This window comes from Leopardus geoffroyi, chromosome X, assembly GCF_018350155.1.
Source record: "Leopardus geoffroyi isolate Oge1 chromosome X, O.geoffroyi_Oge1_pat1.0, whole genome shotgun sequence".
In the NCBI taxonomy this organism is placed as follows: domain Eukaryota; kingdom Metazoa; phylum Chordata; class Mammalia; order Carnivora; family Felidae; genus Leopardus; species Leopardus geoffroyi.
In genome coordinates this window covers 46,541,016-46,565,707 of record NC_059343.1, presented here as the reverse complement: position 1 = coordinate 46,565,707, position 24,692 = coordinate 46,541,016, and the positions used below count along the sequence as shown (strand labels likewise).

General features: G+C 39.4%; 1 protein-coding gene across 24 annotated transcripts in view; it reads left to right on the top strand.

The window, feature by feature from the left end:
* HUWE1 (HECT, UBA and WWE domain containing E3 ubiquitin protein ligase 1) overlaps positions 1 to 24,692 on the top strand; it is a 165,672-nt gene that overhangs the window by 1,602 nt on the left and 139,378 nt on the right. For 5 of the 24 annotated variants that reach the window (XM_045472025.1, XM_045472015.1, XM_045472032.1 and 2 more), the window contains one exon: positions 4,542 to 4,681. The gene's annotated coding sequence lies outside the window, so the exon portion shown is untranslated. Of the gene's footprint in view, positions 1 to 923; positions 1,164 to 1,233; positions 1,398 to 4,541; positions 4,682 to 9,998; positions 10,065 to 10,235; positions 10,415 to 24,692 lie in introns of those variants that run through there. The other 19 variants (XM_045472029.1, XM_045472033.1, XM_045472020.1 and 16 more) reach the window with 12 other exon arrangements.

The following is a 24,692-nucleotide window of genomic DNA, read 5'->3' as shown; positions in this document are numbered from 1 at the left end:
CACAAATCGAGCCAGATTGGATCCAAGATTTATTGGAGAAACATTGTTGGCTAGACGTGGAAAAACTGCCATATTAAAAACTGCAAGCACGCACCCCCCATCCCCCGCTTGAATTTTCCTTTGAGGGCAGACTCCTTTGTTTGGAGAAAACCACTTTATTGGATCTTTTGGTTATGCCAAGGTAAAGCGTCAGGAGTTAAAAATTAGTGGCTTTAGAGCTAGAACTAACGATATGAGCCTTTCGTTACATTAAGATGGATTCAGGTTAGCCTGCAGTGCGGCGATGGAAGGAGTGTGGTTATTAGGTCTTAAAATTTTTTCCCCGATCTAATGGGCAAAAAATGTTATGTCATTGTTTTCATTTGCATTTGTGAGCTTATTGTGAGACTGAACGTCTTTCATGTGTTAGTCCAGGATAATATGTGACTACTGGAGGCAGGTAACAATGGGGGACCCATTGCTCCTCTTCCAGAACGCAGTTTGGTTAATTGGTACAGCTCTGTCCGGGAGCGTGAGAATAAACAGGTTGACTTTTTAAATTTTCCTTAAGCACTAGGCTCTAGACACCTTAGATCGGGGGCGGAGGCAGTTTTCAGGACATGGCCGAGATTTGGCGCTGAGCTGTGTCATCGCGAGGTTTGGCAGCCAGCTCCGCAGTGGGTCGGAAACCTCGTGGTAGGCGAGATCCCTGCAGGACGGGAGGTTCCTCCCTTCCCCCCGAAAAACTCCCAGTCATTTTCATGAAGCTCCGCCTCTCTCCTTTTTAGGAGCGTGCATTAGGTCTCGCGAGATCTCGTGTTTCCTAAAGGCGAGGCGCGGGCGGCATCCTGCAGTGAATTCGAAGGTCTCGCAGAAACTAAAACGTAATATCGCGATAGTTCTCTCGGCGCATGCGGGAGCCGGCGGCAGCGGCAGATTGGCTCCGCCCCTCGGTGCTTAGTGAGGTTGTGCGTCATTTGCTCTTCGCTTCGCGTAGGGTGAGAGCGGAACCGTAAAGACTTCGGCTTTGGTGGGAGGAGGGGTCTGGGAAGGGCTGGGCTCAGGCTTTTCCCGTCCGGTAGGAGGTTCTCGCGGGATCGCGCGGAGGCGGCCGCGGTTAGCGTACGGACTGCGGCAGCCGCGGAGGCGGCGGTAGCGTCTTCGGCTCGTGCTGTTCTTGTCCGGTGAGTTCTCGCGCGAGCGGGGTTACGTCCTCGTGGGATCCGTTGGCGGTGGCGGAGGTAGCTTGGGGGAGGGGGGCAGTGACTAGGGTCGGTCCGCTTGCTGTTAAGATGGCGGCGGGAGATGATGTCTGTCCGGCCAGGACCCGAGACTGAAGTGTTGGCTGTCTGCGTTTATGACGCTTCTCAGGCACCCGACGTTAAGGAGGTGAAGGTTGGGGAAACAGTGAGGTGCCGGTAAGCCAAACCTGAGGCGAAAACCACGCCGTCTCTGTTCGGTTGAGGCGACACCATTTCCCGGGCCTCAGTCGCGTGTGGGCCCGCCTTTGCCCCACCAATCGGTTGTCGCCACTGCAGTGGGCGGGTTGGGAAGGGTGGGGGGCGGGATACCTGGAGTTAGTTAGGGACTGGGGTTGGGGGTTAGATTGGGCGGTGGGGGGAAGGGGACCAACCTACGACGGCTGGTTCCCTTTCCACTACCTTTTTTCGGGCCTGCCTCTGTTCTCCGCCCCTTCAGCGGCCCAGATGAATCCCCTGGTTTTTCTTGAGTTGAGGTGGGTTCTACTTCCCCAACTGCCTTGGTGTTTGAACTAAGATTTAGGGGTCTAGTTTTGGTGTCTCTGATGTACTCCTCCTCCTTTTCCCCTAATTCTGTCTACATCCACATGGATATTTGAGGATTGTATTTAAGAGGAGCTTTTCCCTGTCACCCCCACCCCAGCCCTATTAAGGAAAAGCTTAGCCAAGTTCTCTAACCTGTCCTGTCTCCCTCTTCCATTGGTCCTCTTGATGCAAGCGTTGAGTAGAGCCTTTCCCCTTTCTTGCATTTACTCCATCTTTGTGGATGGAACTGTACAGTAGCCTTCCGTTTCCTCAGGTCTTCAGATTTGTATGACCCTGATTCGAGTACACGACACTGATTTCTGCAACTTTGCAGGCTGCTCGACCACTTTTAACTCTTAGATGGAACAATGAATGGATTGGTGGTTGGATGATTGCAGATCATCTGTTCTTGGGGCTGTTAGCCTTTCCTTCCTCATTACGCTCCCCGACACCCCCGGCCCCCCGCCAGAACCCTAAAGGAAAAGCTGTGGAGGATAATCCTCCAATAAACCAACTTTTTGTCCTTCTCTATCCCCTGCAGTCTTTCTTTGCAAGCTTGGGAACTGCCCCTTTTCCCTGCCTTCCTCTGAGTTCCTGAGTCCTCTTGGTCGGTGCACCTCTATCTTTGCTTCTGATCACCTCCTAACATGCTTCTCAATTCTTTTATACCCCTCCCCGTGTTCTTTTTTCAGGACTTCCATCCCTTAGAGAGAAGATACCCTCCTGTCAGGCTCCACTACATTTTCCTCTCCTCCATGTGCTAGAAAATAAAATAGCTTTGATTATCCTCTGACCCTCAATCATTGCCCTGTTCTACTTTTTTCTCTGCCTTTCCACCATTCCACCATTACTGTAGACAATTCCCTATCATTTGTTTTCTTTATAGATTACATATTCACCATTGTTTTCTCTTAGGCTCCCTTAGCCTTGCATAGATTGAGGAGACACCAACATTCTCCAGTCAAGGGAGGCACTGGTATGGTGGAAATAACTGTATGCTTTGGATTCACATGGGAGTTTGTGACCTTGGGCATATGACTTCAGATTCTCAGTTTTTTCATCTGTGTAATAGGGATAGTAGCGCTTTATAGGTGCTAGAATTAGTTTGTAAAGTGTCTGGCTTATGGTAGACACACAATAAATTGTAGTTAGTTTTTATTGGTGTAAGAATAGATTGGAAGATGTATCTGTGTCATAGGGTAGTTTTATGACCTGAGAAAGAAGAGATTTTTATTCCTCTAAGTTTTTAGTATATTTCTAGGCTTGTCCTATCGTTTTTGTAGTTTTTTCCTCCTTTTGGATCACACTATTTTATCTCCTTTGGTTCATGATGTTTGATTGGAATTCCCACCTGTGTTAACCTACTAGTCTAGGAATTTTAGTGCAAAATCACTATCTTGAAATGACCACTGGCCATGAGATTCCTGTCAAGAACCACATCCAGGTGTTTGCCTTTTAGAAGGGATGCCTCATCCCTTGCCTACTCCCTTCCACTGCTTCAAAGAGAGCCTGTCCTGTTGTTCGCCCAAAGATGAAATTTGTTACCATGCTTTACACAGTAAGCAAGGGAACTTCTGCCAGTTAGTTTTCAAGTGTTCATACTGCTTTTCTCCCACCTCCTTTCTTTGGTTCCTCAGATTAGTGTGGGGATCTGCTATTTGGCTTTACCTGCACAAGGCAATTCCTATCTGAGAGAATTTAGGAAAGTTGTTTGGAATACCAAGATACTTTCCCATAGTGAGTTACTGCTAGTTTTTTTTAATATACTACTCCTTGTTGTATTTTACCATGTTATATTTTCCAGCATTCTTATTAAATAGAAGTGAATGTATTCAATTTGAAGGTAGTTTTTCCTACTGTTAATATTTTGATTAGACCAATATTAAAGTCAACACTTTTGTCTATTACCTTGGCCGGGTGATGAGGTTTGAAATAGGAATATGATGAGGTGAAAAGTTTACCTAGGAGTAAAGATACCATAGGTAACCATCTGGTAATTAACTACGTGGGCACTAGTTTTGAGCTTTTGGGTTTGCTTTGTTCAGTTTAAAGTGCTTTGGAGGTAATAGAGTTTTACCCCTATTCATTGGAGGACAGGAGATCACTTTCTGTTTTGTGATATTGCCTTGGTGTTTTTTTACAGTGGGTCAAGTAATGAATCAGAAATTAACTAAACCTCAATTTGATTCTTGTTCAGAACTAGAATAAATCTGGGAATGATAATCTAGGTGTGACCTAAAAGGTTTAATTTATTCTAGGTAGATCTCAGAGAAGTGAGGAAGGAGTGGCAATACCAGTTAAAAGCTTTGTGTAAGGTTCAGTGGCACAGTTCAACCTGAGTTTCCCAGGTGTTTATCAGTTGTCTCCCAGTATGCCCAAAAAGATGTGTGAAGTTGTAAAGTAGTGTGTGGTTCTTTTCACAAAAAAAATAATAAATTTAATATTGCCTTAGTATCAGTTTACAGTGAGTATATAAAGTTTTCTATAAAGTAATTACTGTCCCCTATAATTTCATTTGGGTTGAGGACTGAGTTGAATTTTCAGGGGGTGTTGTCTGAATGTCAGAATGGAAGAATTGGCTTGGCTTTTGGTTTTGAATTCTTATTACTGTCGAAAGCAGGTCCTTAAAAATGCAAATTGATATGTGAGGGCTATTACTTAAATAATAATTTGAGTATGTTTGAACATTTATATAATGGTTAACTCCCCCACACCCTAATAAATGTGTATCTCTCTCTCCCCACCCTTTTTTTTTTTTTTTTTTTTTTTTTTTTGTAGGTCCTCCAGTAGTCTGAGCTGAGTGGGTTAGCACTCCGGAGGAACCAGCAGACCAAGACCAACTTGGTCAGGAAGGTTCAGGAGGCTGTAGAAGTGTTGGGATTTCCCACCAGGATGAGTATGATTGGCTGTGATTTTAGGTTAGTTTTTGTAGATCTTTGGGTAGTATTTGTATTTTACTTCCTGGAATGGAGGTGGTGGTGGGGAGTGTATGTATTTCCATTCTGTAATTGAGCTACTTTGGTTTTTTTCATTATTTGGATCTGATGTGGCATTGGTTGCATATCATGTTATTGTTTAAATGAATTCTGTGTGCACATGATTTTTAAATCACCCTAAGCACCATTCAGAAAATAAAATTACAAGATACTGTGTCTAATTAGTTATTTCTCAAAGAGTTATGAAAAATATCAAACATACAGAAACTGGATAGTGTAATAATCCCCCTGTGTACCCATAACCAGCTTAACAGTTGCCAACTTGTAGCGGTTCTTCTTCATCTGTACTTCTACCTACTATCCCCACCCATTATTTTGAAATAAACCCCTGCTGTCATATTTTTATTTGTAAAATATTTGTATCTCTAAAAGAAAAGGGCTCTTTAAACATAATCTCAAAACCATTATCACAACTCAAAACATTAACAATGATTTTTGAAGATATCAAATATGAAACTAATGTTCAAATTTTAGTTTGTATTAGGGTCCAAAGAAAGTCCATTTGTCACAAAGGTGGATTGATGTTTATTTCTTAAATCTGTTTTAATCTGCAGGTTCCCTCTCTCTTTTTCTGATTTATGTGTTGAAGAAATTGTTCTGCAGTTTCCCTCACATTTGGTGATTACATCCCAGCAGTGGTATCTAGCTCATTCTTACTAAGTTAAAGACCTTGGAGGACCCCCATTATAATGGGACAATGGCAGTAATCTCCTGTATCCCAGTTGGAGTTGATAGTGCTGGCCTAGGCACTATCCTGAAATAACTAGTCATGGATTCCCCTTACTGTGGTAGAGTCTGATTTAACTGATACCTGATCTCAGTTCCATGTCTTGGCCCTGCTTGCTGCCCACATGAATAGTAGGCCTCCTTATGGAAGAAGCTAATGTTTTCTAGATAATGACCTGACTGTGCCTTTGGGATTTTTCATGGTTTCAATTTCCTAGGTGGCTTAGTTATTTTTATACTATCTTAAAATGTTGCTTTTTATTCTTTTGATGTTGGTATCTCAGCTGCTCTGACTCATAACTTCTAAGCTATTAAGACTTAGTGGTGAGTTCTTCTGGCTAGAATAAAGTTTTTGAAATGGCACTACTAAACAATTTTTGAGAACTTTCACTTTCCTCTTGATTTTCAGCTATTAATATACAACCATGGTTTTTCTGTTATTTTTCATTTTATTTCTTTTGGAAATAATGTTCTACAGCATAAAGTCGTTTAAACTGTTCATTTCTTTCCTTGTGCAGAATTGGTTATCTTGGGATCTACTGTATGTCCCTTCCATGGTCAAACCTGGGAATGGAAGTTGGCACATAAAGGCTCCAGCCAGCCTTTGACTTAAGCACAAATGTGGGCAGAACAAGGCCACTTGTGCCTACTTTTGAAATGACAGTCATTCCAAGTTGTAGAGGCAGAGAGGATAGAGGTCATGAATGAAAGTTTTTGAGGTACTTAGATGAAATATGATTTTGAATCACCAGTGCTACGGATCAGGAGTTCAGGCTTTTCAGTTCTTCGTTCATTAATGGAGAAATCAGATCACTAGTTGAAAAGTGACCACGTAAAGAGGTAATTTCTTGGGAATTACAGCGAAGTCCATTTATTCGGCAAAAAAATTTTGAGCATGTTGGATGTAGTGGTTAGGTATTTACTCATGTCTTGAGTTTTCTGTAGTTACTAGGAAGTTTGAACAAGGTCACTTAAACCTTCTAATCCAGAGTTTTGAAACTGGGATAACTAGATTTTTGGAACAGAACTTTACACAGTAGGCATTGCAATGTTTGAATTGTTTCCAGAGTTCTTAACAGCTACAAGTCTTTAATGGAAGAGCTGTTGGTTTTTTCTCTTTTGTTGCGTGTTTTCAACCATGGGCTCAGAGTATTGAAATGCCAAACTTGGTTGCTTTGAAAATATTTGCCCTTCATGTTCCATGTTATCTTTCCTGCAGTTAGATTAAGTTGTTAAAATCTCATGTGTAGCTGTAACCATATTAAGCTGCTTTACAATGATCTCACCATCTATAAGGTTGATAGTCAAAGTACTTGGGCTCTGGGTGTTTGCTGTATTGTTCTCCAACTTGTTTCCTCAATGACTGGTTACCAGATGTTTATATGTTAATGTCAGGGATAATTCAGCTCTGAAGATTCTTTGGAAGCCTTCTCATTTGATGTGTCATAGGGGTTGAGTTCCTAAAACTTGATGTACTTGTTGATCAGCTTGGTCTTCTGGTTATAGAAATGTTTTCAAGTAGTGAAAGAGTGGCTCTCTATGAGTAGAACAACTCTGGGTTTCATTTGGACTGTTAATACTGAGGATTTTCACATTTTAGTGCCCTTAAAAAGTTTTTAATTGTTTGGCTTTAAAAATTACAGTGGTGACATGGATTGATCCCAGAATGTGATTTTACAAAAGTTGGAATTTCTTTTAGCTTCTTATGAATATTGAATGGAAATTGGTATTATACATGGATTCAGTCTGGGTTGCGCATTGGACTCGAGAAGTGTGAAAGTTCTTTTTCAAACCCTAGATTCTGATTGTATAGTGACTAAAAGGGACAAGGAGTAGGGAGGTTCAAATTACTCTGGAATGATCTTTTAGTATAATCATTTAGATTTTAAAGATTGGTAAATGTGAACATACTGCCATGAATTTATGTACCATCTTTAGCATAACCCAGATTTTAAGTCCTTATAATTAGATATCAGAGATAATTGCTTTGGAAATACTGGGATATATTAACATTTGGTGGCTGCTTATGTTCTGGAATGCTTTTGGAAGATTGCTTTTTTAATGATAACATTATTTGCCTGATGATTTCCTTATTCACCTGTCTTTATAGTGAAGTGTATTTCTCCTGGTCTTTGCATTTTTTTTATCTGCTAATTCTTTATTATTGCATTCTGCCAATTGAGTTCTTATAGGTGGAAAGATCTTTCAGCATAGTGATTAAAAACATGGACTTTGGAGCCAGATTCCCTGGGTTCAAGTTCTGGCTCCATTTTTTACTAGTTGTCATCTTGTGCAAATTATTTTTTTTTTAATTTTTTTTTAAGGTTTATTCATTTTTGAGACAGAGAGAGAGACAGAGCATGAATAGGGGAAGGTCAGAGAGAGAGGGAGACACAGAATCTGAAACAGGCTCCAGGCTCTGAGCTGTCAGCACAGAGCCTGACGTGGGGCTCAAACTCACGGACTGCGAGATCCTGACCTGAGCCGAAGTCGGACGCCCAACCGACTGAGCCACCCAGGCGCCCCTTGTGCAAATTATTTAACCTCTGTGCCACAGTTCTTAATCTGTAAAATGCTGATAATGTTACCTATTTCATAAGGTTTTGGAAAAGTTTAGCTGAGTTAATGCATTTAAAATGCTTAGAATAGTAGTTTTGAAATTTCAAGGAACATCAGATTCACCTAGAGGGCTTGCTGAAGTAGATGGCTGGGCTCCAACTCCAGAGGTTCTGATCCTGTAGGTCTGGGAGGGGCCTGAGACTTTGCATTTCCAGCAAGTTCCCAGGAGTTGCTGATGTTTATGGTCATGGAATCAAGGGAATAGAACAATGCTTGGCATAGTGTTAACTTTTTTCTGGACTGATTTCTCAGTCCCTGAGTAAAACACTTTACTTTCCAGTGCTGTTTAGTACTGCTCTGAGCTGGAAGCGTTTTTAAAATCCTCTGTTGCAGTGGTTCTCAAAATGTGGTCATTCAAAATGTGTGCAACAGCAGCAGCATCTGGGAGCTTGTCAGAAATGGAAATTTTTGGGCTCTATCCCAGTCTTTATTTTATTTATTTTTTTTTTTTTAATTTTTTTTTTCAACGTTTATTTATTTTTGGGACAGAGAGAGACAGAGCATGAACGGGGGAGGGGCAGAGAGAGAGGGAGACACAGAATCGGAAACAGGCTCCAGGCTCCGAGCCATCAGCCCAGAGCCTGACGCGGGGCTCGAACTGACGGACCGCAAGATCGTGACCTGGCTGAAGTCGGACGCTTAACCGACTGCGCCACCCAGGCGCCCCCACAGTCTTTATTTTAAAAGTGTGTCTTGGCTTAACTGGGGTGTCTTAGACTTTTTTTTAAAACAGTTTTGTTGAGACATAATTCCCATACCATACAACTTGCCCATTTAAAGCGTACGGTGGTCTTCAGTGTTTTCATGGTTGTAGAGCCACTACACACCAATTTTAAAACATTTTCATCCCTAGAGGAAACCCAGTACCACCACTCATTATTTTATGTTTCTATAATTTGCCTAGTCTAGGCGTATCATAGAAATAGAATCATATCATATGTAAGCAGCATTAATGTGATTGAAGTGTTTTTCTTTTATTGTAACTAATAATATACAAATAGGAAAAACCACCCCAAAACAAATTTGTAGTGTAATAAATTATTTTAGGGCAAACACTTTTGTAACCATAACTCAAGAAATAGAACCTTGCCTGTTACCCTGTTAAGTCCATCCACCTGCCCATCCCAACCACAGAATCCAGAAAGTATCTCTCTGGAAAGTATCTACTGTTTTGAGTTTATAGTAATCACTTGCATTCTGTTCTGTCTTTATTATCCAAGTGTATATCCCTGGACAGTTAATTTGCTTTGTCCATTTAAAACTTGATGTATTTTAAATACTTGTAACTTTCCTTTCTTTCTTTTCCTTATGCTATATCTGTTGAAGAACTCAGGCCATTTGACCTGTGGAGTTTCCCACAGACTGGATTTTGCTTATTGCCTACTCAGTACAGTTCTTACATATTCCTCTGTCCTCTATATTTCATGCAAATTGACAGTGGATCCAGAGGATTTTATAAATTTAGGTTCATTCCCTTTGGCAAGAATATTGGTGGTGTGTTCACAGCATTCATTAAGTTGTAATGATGTCTTGTGTTTTTTTTTTATATTAACAGCGATTTCTGAACATTAGTCATTGGGAATGTCAAAATGCTGATGTTCTAACTCTGTCATTTTGTTTTCATATATTAAGTGGAATAATTATAAGGTTACTCAGTGATACAGTTTGTAGGAGAAGGATAGGATTAATGATGAATTAAAAAAATTTTTTTTCTGGCCACGTATTAGTTTTGTCATGTTGGACACATTAACGTATCTGTTGCCTCATCTGGGGAAAATACATTATTTGTGGTGTTATTGGGCTTAAATGGGAAAATGTAAGTTGTTAGTACACTCTGTGTGGTCAGTAGATGGTTATTTCTTTAACATACTATTTCACTTAACCCCTCCAACAGCTCAGAGATGGGCAGTCACGGTGGTGAAGTGATGGCCAGTTAGCAAAGCCTGTCTGGACCCTTCAGGTCTGTGTTGGGATCATCAGTGGTGGGGAGGAAAGGGTTGTTCTTTGGTCATTTTTGGGCTGACTCTGGCCAGTGATAACTGGGTGTTAACCAGAGTAGTTTTTTCACTTTGCCACGCATTAGGAATCACATTCATATCCTCTGAAGGGTCTTATCCAGTTCTGTGGTGATGTGTAATAATACATTGGTTGTCTTTATCTCCCTATATCTACACAGCCCCCTGTGGCTCAACTTTGTTCTGTTCATGATTCTGCTGTAACCTTAGTAACCCATAATGAGTCTTCGTAATGGTCATCAGTATCACCACTGTTAACATACTTCAGTAGCACCATACACAGATTAGAAAAGAGGTAAATATTATCCCTTTTAACATTTTATATATTCTCTGAAGTACAGCACATGGCATATAGTAAGTGTTCAGTAAATTGGAAGCCATTGTTTTTTAAATTAATGTATGTTTTTTCTTCATGTCTTAACCTCTTTTTAGTTCAGTAAGCATTTACTGAGTGTTTTTAAGTACAAGGATCTAGGGACATAAAATGAATGGTAGTTGTTCTCTTCACTGAAGAAACTCAGTTCATTTAAGGACTGGGATGATGTTTAAAGGTCCTTAGCCTTTTCCTTTATGTTAACATTTTTTCCCTGCTTTGTCCATGCATGATATAACCTGTTATTTTTTAAAGCTCTCCTTAACTCTTTATCCCCAGCCTTTGAGACTGCTGATATGTGAGAAAGCCTGCAGTTGTCTTCTATGAATACTGGGTAATACCAAGAAAAACCTTTGGGTTTCAAAATGGCACATGTGATTAACACTGTGATACCAGTTTATAGTCTTCAGGTGGACCTTTAACTGGTTTCCAGTCTCCATCCTATTGCTTTGACTGTCTTCTGCTCTCTCCCTCCTCTCCCCTCCCCTCTCCCATCATTCCGCAAGATGTTTGCTGCATAAAGGTATCTATTTTTAGAGGTATTGGGTATTGGCTCCTATACCCAATTAGTGACCTATAAAGTATGTAAAGAGACCACTGTGCTTCATATAAACTAGAATTGGAGTGTGCCTCAGGTTTCATTCTCAATTATGAAATGGTAATCAAAAAGCCTACTTCATAAGTTGCTATGAGCATTAAAGTGAGATGATGTATTATTTCAAATGTTTAAATTGTACAGTATACTACAAAGGTAAGGCCATAGTAATTTATGTAAAATAAATACTTAATAGCTATGTTACTTGGGGCAAATTACTTCATCACTGAAACAGTTTCCTCATCCTTTAAATGAGGGTGATGATATCTCAGTCACTCAACAAATATTTGAGGACATACCCAATAATGCTAGATACTGGGGATATAGAGGCAAGCAACTGGAGGAGGGAGGGCAGCATGGTGTACCAGGGGAGAGAGACTTGTAAATCACAGTCAAAATGATCATTACAATGAGGAGGAGTGAACAAAATGTGCTATAGCAGTTTATGGGAGGGCATCAGAAAATGTCACAAAAAAATTTATTCGAGTTAAACAAGATTTGTGAAAAGTACATCATGAACTCAAAGAAATGCTGTACAAAAATGAAGTTAGTTAAATGTATCCCAAATGAATCAGTAGCCACAACCATTATTTGATTTCTTCACAAGACTTGTGCTTTAGTTGTGTTTATTTCCTTAAGCTGGATTTTATGAGCTCCTCTAGGGTGGTGGTGTGTGCTCCTATAATAGGTATCCTGAAAGTACTAAGTAAAACGTTGGTTTGCGAGCATAATTCGTTCTGGAAACATGCTTGTAATCCAAAGCACTCATATATCAAAGCGAATTTCAAGAACCATTGACTCAGTTGGGATCATGTGACATTTGGTGTCACTTACATTGCAAGACATCGCTTGTTATTAAGTTAAAATTTATTGGAAAGGTGTGCTCGTCTTGCGGAACACTCACAGAAAAAGTTAGTCGAAATCCAAGGTTTTACTGTACTTGCATCTAAAAGGATCTTTTTCATTCACTTATATCATTTTCTACTTTCTGTTACTGAATTAATTTAGGAAAAACTAGGAAATGTGTTATTTTGGGAAAAGATTCCTACTCCCACAAAAATATTCAGTCATCATTAACATTTTGTTTGGTGTGTTCCCATCTTAATAAGAGTAACGGTTTAAAAGTAAGAGGAGCAGAAAATTAGGGACAGACTTTACCCAGAATAGGAACTAAAACGGTCTGGTAACAAGAAAAGATACTCAAATACCAGAATTGCAAACTAAAATGAGATACTTTTTAACCATTAGATTGGCAAAAAATAGTTAGATACTGCCAGGTCATGGCAAAAATACAGGTGAGAGTATGGTCTTAGAATACTGCCACAAGTGGTATAAATTAATACAGCTATTTATACGGAGATAATTTTGGCAAGTTGCAAGATAGCATGTACTATATGGCGCTATTTATATATTTTTTAAAAACTAGGGTAAACTGATTATTTGGAAGGAGTAGCCAAGGCAAACTTTAGCTTTTTCTGTAATTATTCTGTAATTATTGCATTTCTTTTTCTGAGAAATTCAAAATATACTGAAGAATACAGAGAATAATATAACAAAAACCCTTTCCCTACCCCCCTCTCCTGAGCTGATGATCATCTTTAACATTTATTTTTACCTTAGATCTTTTAATGGGGAGGTTTGATATAAGGGGAAATATTTAAGAACTTTATCCCAGCATTCCCCTCCCTACTGCTATCTTTACCATGAATTGCTTGAATTATTATATTGTGAGAATGGTATAAATTACTCATGTAAGTAGAAATTTAAAAACTATGTGATGTTCACACTATTACTTATGTAATATTGTTTGCATACTTGTTAAAAGTTTATACAACCCTTTAATAAGAGTACTTTGGGAATGGGATATTATTGAGTCATTTGTTCATTTTATTGTAATTCTTGTTTGAAAATGCTTTCCTGATTTTAAGTAATGTTCCCCATGATTATAGAAGTATACATGGCTTACTATTGAAATAATACAGATAAGCACAGAAATTTCTTGCCATTCAGATGAATACTATTAGTATGTTGGTACGTAATATATTCTTCCAATGCTTTTCTTTATGTTTGAGTAGCATAAGCACACTTTTTTTCAAAAATTTATTCTTTGCAAAAATGTAATTCATAACCTTCCCTCCAACTTTTTATTGTGAAAATTTTCAAACATAAAAATGTTGAAAGACTAGCACAATGAGCATCTATATCACCAACAGTTGTTAAAATTTGCCATATTTGATTTATATGTACACATGGGCATTTAATTTTTCTGAAGCATATGAAGTTAGAGTGACATTTCATCCTTAAATCCTTTGGCAGGCATGTCTTAATCAGGACCTACAATGCCATTTATCACACCTAGGAAATTCGTTCTTTTTGTTAATATTATCTAGTATCCTGTCCATATTTACATTTCCTTGGTTGTCCCCAAATTGTCTTTTTTTTTTTTTTTTTTTTAGCTGTTCCCCAAACCAATATAGAAATGGTGTTTTGAAATTTGTTGTTCCCACTTAATATATTGATCTCTGTTCTGTCATAATATATACTTCTATAACATTTTTAATGGCTGGATTATATTGTGTACATGATTTATAGTTTATTAACCAACTCCCTGTGTTCAAACCTTTTTAAGTCCTAGTCTTCCATGATCTTTAACAATGCTTCCTAGCACACAGTAGTCCATTTGGTAAATAAGTGCTGAGTAAAGGAAAGAAACTCAAGAGCATCCAAATGAGAAGTCTTTGTGACATTATGTTTATTTCCTTAAGAAATTTCTAGAACTGGAATGCAAAACTGTAAGACTTTTGATACTTCTCAAATTGCCCTTCAGAAATATTATCCTGCATTATTCACTGTGGTATGTTTAGCATATAATCCATGTTGACTTAGAGTATGACAGCACCTCAGGGTAAGCCCTGATACATTAGTATTAGAGAAGAGCATAAATCCGGATAGATTCAGTATCCTTGCTATAGGTGGCTCTTTCCTTACATCTATACCTACTGCCATGTTTTGTGGGGGCTAGCTTGACTCCTCCAGCCTAGAGTACCTTGCAGTCCTTTGACCTAATCTGGGTATCCATTTCCAGGCTCCTCAAATTTCCTAACGGTCTTTGCAAGGCCATCCTTAAGAGGCAGTATAGTCTGGAGAGATGCAGGTATCACTTGACAACCTTTCACATGGAGCATTTTGGTTTTTTATATTTTTATTTTTTAATTTTAGAGTGGGAGCGGGGATGAGGGGCAGAGAGAGAGAATCTCAAGCAGACTGTGCTCAGTGTGGAGCCTGATATAGGGCTGTGTCTCACAACCGTGAGATCATGACCTGAGCCAAAGTCGGGACGCTTAACCAACTGAGCCACCCAGGTGCCCCACCAGTGACTTTAAAATGGTAGTCTTCTGGGGTACCTGGGTGGTTCAGTCGGTTAAGTGTCCAACTTCGGCTCGGGTCATGATCTCACAGTTTGTGAGTTTGAGCCCCGCGTCAGGCTCTGTGCTGACAGCTCAGAGCTTGGAGCCTGCTTCGGATTCTGTGTCTCCCTCTCTCTCTGCCCCTCCCCTGCTTATGCTCTGTCTCAAAAATAAATAAAACATTAAAAAAAAATTTTAAATGGTAGTCTTCTCCAGGTCTAACAGAAGAGCTGAGAAAGAACCTGTATTTGATATTATCCATATCAAACTCACTTTTTTAAAGTTTATTTAATATTGAGAGAGAGAGACAGCACAAGTGGGGGAGGGGCAGAGAGAGAGGGAAACAGAGAATCCCAAGCAGGCTCTCTCTGCATTGTCAGCACACAGCCTGATGCAGGGCTTGAACTCATGAAACCGTGAAATCATGATCTGAGCCAAAACCAAGAGTAGGATGCTTAACTGACTGGCGCCTCATCAGACTCCTTATTTTTTAGGCTCAGGTTAGGGGAAGTGATTTGTCCAAGATAGCAAATGTTGCTGATTAGTGGTGGAGTTGGGTGTCAAACCCAGGTGAACCTATTTTCACTGTGCTCTATCTTTTCTTGAAACTGAACTGAATCAGTTTCTAAATATGCCAGCAGATATCATCCATAGAAGTGCAGAATAAGTGGCCCCTTCCTATAAGAAAGTTACCCCTCATAATCGGGAAATTTTAGGGAAGTAGAAAGGTAAATGAGAAAAAGCAAAGAAAGCTCAGTTTCTTTGTCCTTTTGACTATGGTGGCTACTTTTCAACACGGGGATCAATTTTGAGCTCTTTCATGGGACAATTCAATTTGGCTATGTGTGTTACCATGCGTATTTATGGATGCCATAAGCCTGTAGATAGGACTGGATTTCCTATTTGTAAAACTTTCAAATTAATGTTTTCTAAGCTCATCTTTTTTCCCTTTTCAAACGTTTTAAATTATAAAAGTAACGTGTTTACTGTTAAAAGATTCCAACAAAATATTTTATTTAAAAATTAGTGTCCCTGTCCTTCCCCAAATGATAGCCTTGTTTTATTCATACCACATTTCAAAAATCTTCTGACAATTGGTGTATATTCTTTTATACCTTTTAGCATCTACATACTGTGCTTATCTATTTATGTGCTATGTGTATTTTTATGTCAAAACATACAGCTCAACTCCATTCTTTTTAATGGTTGCGTTGAATTTCAAAGCATGGATCTAGTATAATTTAATCACTCCCTACTGCTGAGCCTTAGAAGTAGAATTCATTCTGGGTCAGAGTGGTACCATTTAAATTTTTGATCAGTACTGCCAAAATGACCTCCAGAAAGGCTATACTGAATTACCATTCTGAGCAGCAATGTCTTTCAGTGCCCTTTTCTCCACATATATCTGCCAAAACAAGATACTGTTGATCTTTTTATTTTTAATTTTAACCAGTCTGATAAATGAGAAATAGCACCTTCTTGCTTTGGTTAGAATTTTTGTAAGGATTAGGATGAGCAAATGTTACATCCTCTGTAAATTGCAAGTTTTTGCCCTTTTTATCTTATTTTAATGTTTTATGTATTTTGAGAGAGAGCAAGAGTACAAGTGGGGGGGGGCAGAGAAGGGGAGAGAGAATCCCAAGCAGGCTCCACTCTGTCAGCAAAGAGCCTAATGCAGGGCTCCATCCCGTGAACCATGAGATCATGACCTGAGCCAAAATCAAGAGTCAGATGCTTAACCAACTGAGCCACCCAGGTGCCCCAAGTTTGTGCCCTTTTACTTTCAGTCAGATTATCTTACTGTGTTTTGGGAGTTCTTTGTATATTAGAAATAAATTTTTTGCCAAGGTTAAAAGAATATTTACATGCATTATCTTCTAATACATTTACAGTTTAGCTTTTTGTGTTTAAGTATCATGTGAAGTAGGTGTGTGCTTTTATTTTTGTCCAAATGGTTAACGGGTAGTTCCTATTTTATCTTGAGAAAGACTATTTGGTTTTTGAATATATGTTCAGCTTAAAACTGAATTATTTGGGAAAGTGTAGTTTGTTAAAACATAAAAGTTGGAACTTGTGCCAAATAGAAAACTGGCTTGGTTACTTTTTGGTCTTTAGTTTTTGAGAATAATTCAAATTGTTCATGTTTAATATTTAACATTTGTCTTGAACTGGAAATAGTGCTTTAAGAGATTGTAATTACTTTATTTTCATTTTATATGTTTGAGGCCCAGATTATCCTAAGGTCACAAAGTTAGTTGGTGGCAGGGAATTAGAGTACCTTTGCATATTATTCATTCATTTTCAGCAAACATCTTTCATGTTATAGACATAAATGTTTTAAAGCAGCAGATTGTTCACATTATTTGGCTTAATTAAAGGACATTGGAAATGAGTGTATGCCAGTCTGTGTGTCGTGCCACTAAATTTACTCAGCCAGTTTTGTCTATATGCTGGGATATAATTTTTTTTTCTAAAAGCATTGTTTTAAGTTTTCTTGTCAATGAACTAATTTCAGCCTCATAAAAATCCTATGAGGTTGGAGTTATTTTATACTGAGAGGAGTTTGCTGCCCTGTTGATAATTGCTCTAATTATTGTTCTTTTAAATCATATAAAAGAATCTTGGTCTCTCTTCCTTCTAAATTCATTTGAACCAGCTCAAAATAGTTGAGATACACTTAAGATCTCTGATTCTTAAGTTGTATGGCCCAGACAGTAGTTAGTAGACTGTTTAATCTTTGGAGAACTTATAACTAACTTGAGAACGAGATCCAGAGCTGCTCGGTCTCATCAAAGTTGAGTTTAATTTTTTGGTTCATGTCAGTACTTTAATATTCTAGAGATTGATATATGCGTAATATTCTCTTTCATATTCAGATAACATGTAGAAAGGTTGAAAAGACCAGCTCTTCCTTGCTTTTGATTCTTTCTGTTTGTAATATCTGTCATAAGATTGTTACCCTTAGGGGCGCCTGGGTGGCTTAGTTGGTTAAGCGCCTGGCTTTGGCTCAGGTCATTATCTCGCAGTTTGTGGGTTCAAGCCCTGCATCAGGCTCTGTGCTGACAGCTCAGAGCCTGGAGCTTGTTTCAGATTTTGTGTCTCCCTCTCTCTGCCCCTCCCCCGCTTGATCTCTGTCGCTCGCTCTCTCAAAAATAAACATTAAAGAAAAGATTGTTGCCCTGAGATTAATCTGGAACTACAAGAACTAGAACAGGGGCGCCTGGGTGGCTCAGTTGGTTAAGCGTCTGACTCTTGGTTTCAGCTCAGGTCATGATCTCACAGTTTCATGAGTTTGAGCCCTGCATCAGGCACTGTGCTGACAGTGTGCAGCGTGCCTGGGATTCTCTCTCTCCTCTCTCTGCCCCTCCCCTGCTCTGTCTCTCTCTCAAAATAAATTTAAAAATTTTTTAAATACAAATAAAAGAACAGAGCAAAAAATAATATGGCTTATTCATTGCCAGATACAGTCCTTTGAGATGGACTGTGTTGTTTATTTTGCAGAGGTTACCCATTCATAGAGGTATAGGAACTTGTGTAAGATCATACAGCTAGTAAATGGAATTTAAGCCCAGTCCCATTCAACTCCCAGGCCTTTGTACTGTGCTGTTGTCCTCTACTTCATTTTGACTTTTCTTCCAGTAGTATTCCTCAATTTCTACCTTTAAACTTAAATAATCCACAATGTACGGTAGCAAGTAAATATGTTACTGAGGTCTCTTCTCTCCCCATACAGATACATCTTTTGTTAGACTATTTTTAGGCATTAAACTTAGCTTTTATTTAGAAATATACTTAATCTAGCCTTTTATTTTTTAAATTTTTTATGTTTATTTATTTTTGAAAGATAGAGACACAGCACAAGCAGGGGTGGGGCAGAGAGAGAGGGGGACACAGAATCTGAAGCAGGCTCCAGGCTCTGAGCTGTCAGCACAGAGCCCGACGCGGGGCTCAAACTCATGAACTGCGAGATCGTGACCTGAGCCAAAGTCGGATGCTCAACTGACTGAGCCACCCAGGCGCCCCTAATCTAGCCTTTTAATAGGAGGTTTGTGCCTCTTCTACCTTTCTTCAGGATATGGGACTAGAGGATTTTATCCAGGAATACAGAATTCCCTCTTACACAGAGGAGGTTTAATCTTGAGAGATGCTGTATATTTCTTTGTAAATCCAGGGATATGAGACAGTTCGAGCTGAATAATGCAAAAGGGTTGGAATTCTGTTCTTCAGTTTCCTGTACTTTTTGTATTTGACAGTAGCCTATCGTGGCTTTAGAGGCAAAAAACATATGCCTGTGTTTCATTAAGTGAAAGTGAAAACAATGTAGTCATTAAGCAGGCTATGTCTTGGAGATCTTTTCTGTGGGGTGATGGTTCCTAATGTTTCAGGTCATAGATCTCTTTAAGAAGCCAGTGAAAGCTATAAACTGTGTTCTCAGAAAAATACCAACATATGCAGAAACTTTCCATAGAACGTCAGAATTATTGTGGGGATCCCTTGGTATAGGACAAGAGAAAATGTTTTATGTCCAAATTGCTGTGTTGTTTGTTTTTATATTTTCATGTATATGTTGATCCAGATATAAAGCACTATGCCTGCAAAGTGATACTGGGCTAATTGTTTCACTTTTGCCGAAGCTGTACTCTGCTTTATGCAACGTGAATCTCTAAAAATCCAAATTTTTAAAAAATCAAGAGAATTGTGGTTGGTGTTATATAAGGATTTATTTTATGTATTCTGTTGCTCTCTTGTAATTGTGTTTCTGGCTTTGCTTTGGCCACCAGGAAGTTGTAATTTCATTGTGCATTTTCATGTACTTTTTGTTGCTTTTATGTGATCATTGCTTCTAGTTTTCCTTTTTCTCTGATTTACATTTCTGAACACCTGGCTATCTCCTAGCACCTATTGCAATGCCCTGTGTGTAGTGCATTCATACCTATATGTTGAATAGAATATATGCAGAATAAATGAATCATAAATTGGTTTCCTCCGTTGAAAATTTCACCAAGAGTATGACTTGGATTTTTAGCTTCCTTAAACATTTACTGGATAGTCCTTCATGTATTATTCTAATAAGTGACGGTTCCTATTCTGGTGACAGTAAAGATAAATAGACACAGTCCCACTCATGCAGAACCTACCCTAGTGGGGAGACTGACATGTAAATAAAGAGGTGTGTTGATTGAGGATATATGCAGTACACAGTGGGGGCACAAAGGAGGGAGTGATCAATTTTACTCTGGGGAAGAGGGTATCTGAAAAGGCTTCATAGAAGTATCATTTAAGCTGAGCTCTAGGGGATATGCAGAGAGCAGCCATTTTAGCAGAAAGCACAATCTGAATCAAGGTATTAAAAGTCTTGAATGTTAGGGGAACTATAAAAAGCCTCGCATGGTTAAAGCACTGGGGAGCCAAGGGTAGTAATATGTAATGTTGTGGCCCTGGTAAGAGGTGAGCAGGGACCAGGTCTTGGATGCTGGGTTAGGTAAGGAGTTAGCACTTGATGATGTAGGTAGATTTTGAGTTTGAGGAGATTGCTCTCGTAGTGATGTGGAAGATAGAATGGAGGGACCTGGCAGGATAAAGTCTTAATTTAAATTTAATTTATGAGATTTTCAAACATGTACAAAAGAGAATAACAGAATGAACCTGGGTGTACCTGTTACCCAGCTTCAGCAGTTATCAACACATGGCTATTCTTGCTTTATTTATACCCCATTCTTTTAAAGAAAATTCCTAAGTGAGTTACAAATAGGCAAAGCACAATTAATACTATCTAACAAAGCAGCTCTTACATCTGGCTGTGCAACTAGATCACCTATGTAGCTTGAGAAAAAGGTTCCCACCTCCTATTTACTGAGTCAGATACTTGTGTGGCCTGACATTTTTAGTTCTTAAAATGAGTCTCAGATGATTTTGTACAGCCAGGGTTGAGAACTCTGGATTTAATTTTTAAGTAAATTGTTTTTAAGATAATTTTTAAGCAGCTTGATTTCTGGCAGATGTTTTTTCTGAACTCAACTGAATGTTGCCTGTGGCCCTTCTGGGTGAAGTTCACCTATTAGAAAGTGGCACGCTTTTTTTACGGTTAAGTTCTTAATATTAGTTTGAATAGAGAGTATTAGTTAAAGGCTGATGTCTTAATTTTCGGTAGATGTGGGCAAGACTGAAAGAAAACGCATTTGCATCTTTGAAATTGGATATGATGAAAAGGAAATAACTATTGTTACAATTGATCTCTTACACCAAATCCAGCCACAAGTAAGGAAGGGGATGTGAGACAGATCAGTCTTAGAGAGTGTACTAGGATTATTCCAGAGCACTAGTTGAAAATGCATAGACAAGGAATCTCTTCCTGTCTTCCTTAATTTACATAATTTTCATGCTGGCATTACTCTTTGTTTTTTTGTTTTTTTGTTTTTGTTTTTTTTTTTGGTCATTGTTGGGAATGCTAAGAAGGGGCTGCTTGGCATGCTGCCATTTCCTTTCTTCTGGCGAAACTGATCTGTGACTTTGGTGAGCCCTGTTTTGTTGCCTGATTTTTCTGATGCCAGTTTGTCTCTATTAAGTAATTGGGAGTAATGACCAAAAGGATAACTCTTAGATCTGCAGCTTCCCAGGGCTGTAGGGTAGAGCAAATGTAGGGGATGCATTCTCAGAGACCATTCTTTTCTTTTTAGTTTTTTAAAATGTTTACTTATTTTTGAGAGAGACAGAGCATGAATGGGGGAAGGGGCAGAGAGAGAGGGAGACACAGAATCCAAAGCAGGCTCTAGGCTCTGAGCTATCAGCACAGAGCCCAATGTGAGGCTTGAACCCACAAACCATGAGATCATGACCTGAGCTGAAGTTGGACCCTTCACTGACTGAGCCAACCCAGGTGACCCTCTCACACACCATTCTTACCTCCAGAGTCGGTATTGGAGGTTTCAGATTCCTCATCCTTGGTATCCCTGCAAGAGATTTTTTTGAGTATACTGCAGAGCAAAGATATACACTTACTTGAGGTATATAGTGTTTACAGATTTTGAAGGAGAATCAACCAGGGTAATTTCCAGATTTGTCTTGAGTGAATAAAAGCTATTTTTTGGTTGCTTTATTACTACATTTTACTATCAGTGTCCAATAAAATCTAGGTCAGCAATCAGGGTCATGTTTTATTTATATGGCCAAGGATAGGGTTATTGGAGTCTATAGGAGGGGTTTGGCAGGATGGACTATGTATATAGACATTTTGTGTACTATAGAGTTGTGGAGCAGATTTGGTTTTAATCCAGCTCTACCACTTACTGAGTATGTGGCTACTCTTGGCCTTAGTAAACTGGGAATAGTCTCCAAGTTGTTACAGCTTCATATAAGGATTAGAGATAACGCATAGTTAGGTGGTCAGTAAATATTAGCTGATGTTATTATGATGACACATGGGTTCTGTGATTATTTGTTGGATGGATATTAATATAAATAATCAGAAACTAGACTGGATGGAAATGTGCCCCCTTTAAGAAATCAGTTAATGTGCTGTCTGTGCCTTCCTAATCAAACAGTGTATAGCAGGCTGGATTTCAAGATTCACTTCACTGCTTCCTGAGATAATGGATGGTCCAGGCAGTTCTCACCTGAATTTTCTTTCAGAGACTCTTAGAGGCAAAGGCTTTTGCTTTGTGGTACATTGGAGGTTAGGGTTCTCTAAAGCATTTTTTGTTTACAAACGGCCATAATGCTTTTCCATGATTTCAAGGGGAATTTTAGGCTGACTCAGATTCAACCATACTCCCATACATGTTTGAAGCATTTCTTAACCTACCAATACTAAATCAATAAATATTGAGTGCTTGCTGTGTGCTAAACTCCAAGATTAAACAGCAGAGTGTATAGGAAAGAAGCTCCAAGAGCAGGCAGCAGCCACTCCAGGGCATTTGTTTAGATGATACTGTTCTTAATTTGATTCATGCCATTTGGAATAGGGGCCACTCTTTTCAACCTTAAGAAAAATTGTACAAAAGGAAAATTCTTACTATAAATGGATGCATGATTATAGAAAGGTTGGAAGGACCTGGAAAGCGTGAAGCATAAATAAATAAAAACCGTGTTATCATGCCACCTAGAGGCAACCACTGATAATGTTTTTTTTTTTTTTGCTCCCAGGTTTGTGGGGTTTTGTGTGTATGCTTGTTTTAAACTTCCTCACCCTTGTGGCAAACATTTTGTCATTAATAGGGACGTGATAGGTACAGGGTACAATGTAAGCACATACAGAGATAGTCAAGTATTAAGAGATTGGGGAGAGGATTGTCATAATTCTCGTTAGTACTTGTGCTTTCAAAATCCAGATAAGTGTTCATTATGTTAAGGTGAAATAGAGGTTTAAGGGTCCCCTACCCTCAACTTTCTTAGGGATTTTCTTTCTGTTACCTCCTCTTGCCCTCTACCTTTCAGTGACCCCATAATTCTCTGCTTGCATTTACAGCCACCTTTTCAGAAGAGTTTTCTACACGTTCCATCTGTATTGCCTCGCTTTCCATTGGTTCCCTGACTCACTCCAGTCTGGCTTCCCTTCCCACCATCCCCCTGAAACTATTGTTGGTCAAGTTATCTCTACCCCCAATTTCAACATACATTTTTCGGGACATACCTCATTTCGACATTGGACACAATAGATCAGTCTGGCCATCTTTTGTCTTTCATGATAGCATAATGAACTAGTTTTGCTTCTACCTCACCAACCTCGCCTTTTCTGGTAGATTGGGGTGCCTGGGTAGCTCAGTCAGTTAAGCGTCTGACTCTTGATCTCGGCTCAGGTCTTGCCATTCGTGAGATCGAGCCTCGCGCCAGGCTCCACACTAAAAGTGTGGAGCCTGCTTGGGATTCTCTCTCCCTCTCTGCTTTCCCCCTTCCCTGCTTGTACGTGAGCTCTCTCTCTCTCTCTCTCTCAAAATAAACATTAAAAAAAAAACAATGTTGTATCGAGTAGGAACTTAGTTCTGGGCCTCTTTCCTTCCTTCTTTTTAAGTCATCATCTCCAGACCCATGACTTCAAATACTGTCTATATGCTGACAGTCACAGATTTTTATTCTCAGTGTGTACTTCTTTCATGAACTTCATTCTGTAAATATTTGTCTACCTATCACGTGGAAGATGATGTGCTACATGCCAAGAGCTTAATACTGTAGAAAGTCAGACTAGTTATATTGATACTTGCTATGAGAGAAACAAGCAAGGTAGTGTAATTGAAAAATAACAGACCAGCTTTAGGTGGGTTGCCATGGGAAGCCACTTTGGGTCTTAAAGTCACTCCTTAAAGGGAACTAGCTGAGGGAAGAATAGGTGTGTTGGGGCAGAAGCATTCCAGTGGAATAGCAGTTGTAAAGGTCTAGAGGCCAGAAGGAATTTAAAGCATTCTAGAAACTAAATGGAAAGGGGCGCCTGGGTGGCGCAGTCGGTTAAGCGTCCGACTTCAGCCAGGTCACGATCTCGCGGTCTGTGAGTTCGAGCCCCGCGTCGGGCTCTGGGCTGATGGCTCAGAGCCTGGAGCCTGTTTCCGATTCTGTGTCTGCCTCTCTCTCTGCCCCTCCCCCGTTCATGCTCTGTCTCTCTCTGTCCCAAAAATAAAAATAAAACGTTGAAAAAAAAGAAACTAAATGGAAAGACTAAAGTGGTAGTGCAAAGAGGAGATTGGAGAGAGTTGCAGGAACTAAATCATGCCAGAGCCCTGAGACTCATGGTTAGAGTTGGGATATAATTTTAGGGAAACTGTTGAAAGGTTTTAAGCAAGGAAGTAACATGAGCTGACTTATGTTTTAAGATTATTTTTGCTGCTCTCTGGAGAATGGATTGGATGAAAGTGAGTATGGAAGTGAGATCAGTTATCTCTATTTCACAGTTGAGGAAACAGAAGTGCACAGAGGCTGATTGTCCACAGTGAGTAAGTGATACAGCAGGGATTCTAACCTGGGTTTCCTGATTTTTAGCCTGTTTTCTGATCTGGTGCTTCTCAAACTTTAAATATATTAATCACCTGAAGATCTCATTAAAATACAGGTTGATTCTTCAGCTCTGGGTGAGATTCTGCATTTTCAATAATTCTCAGATGATGTCAGTGCTGCTGATCCTTCAGCCATACTTTGAATTGTAAGGCTAACCTGCCACTATACTCAGCTGCTATTGAGCCAGCTTGGAAATTACTCCTCTGCCTTTAAGCTA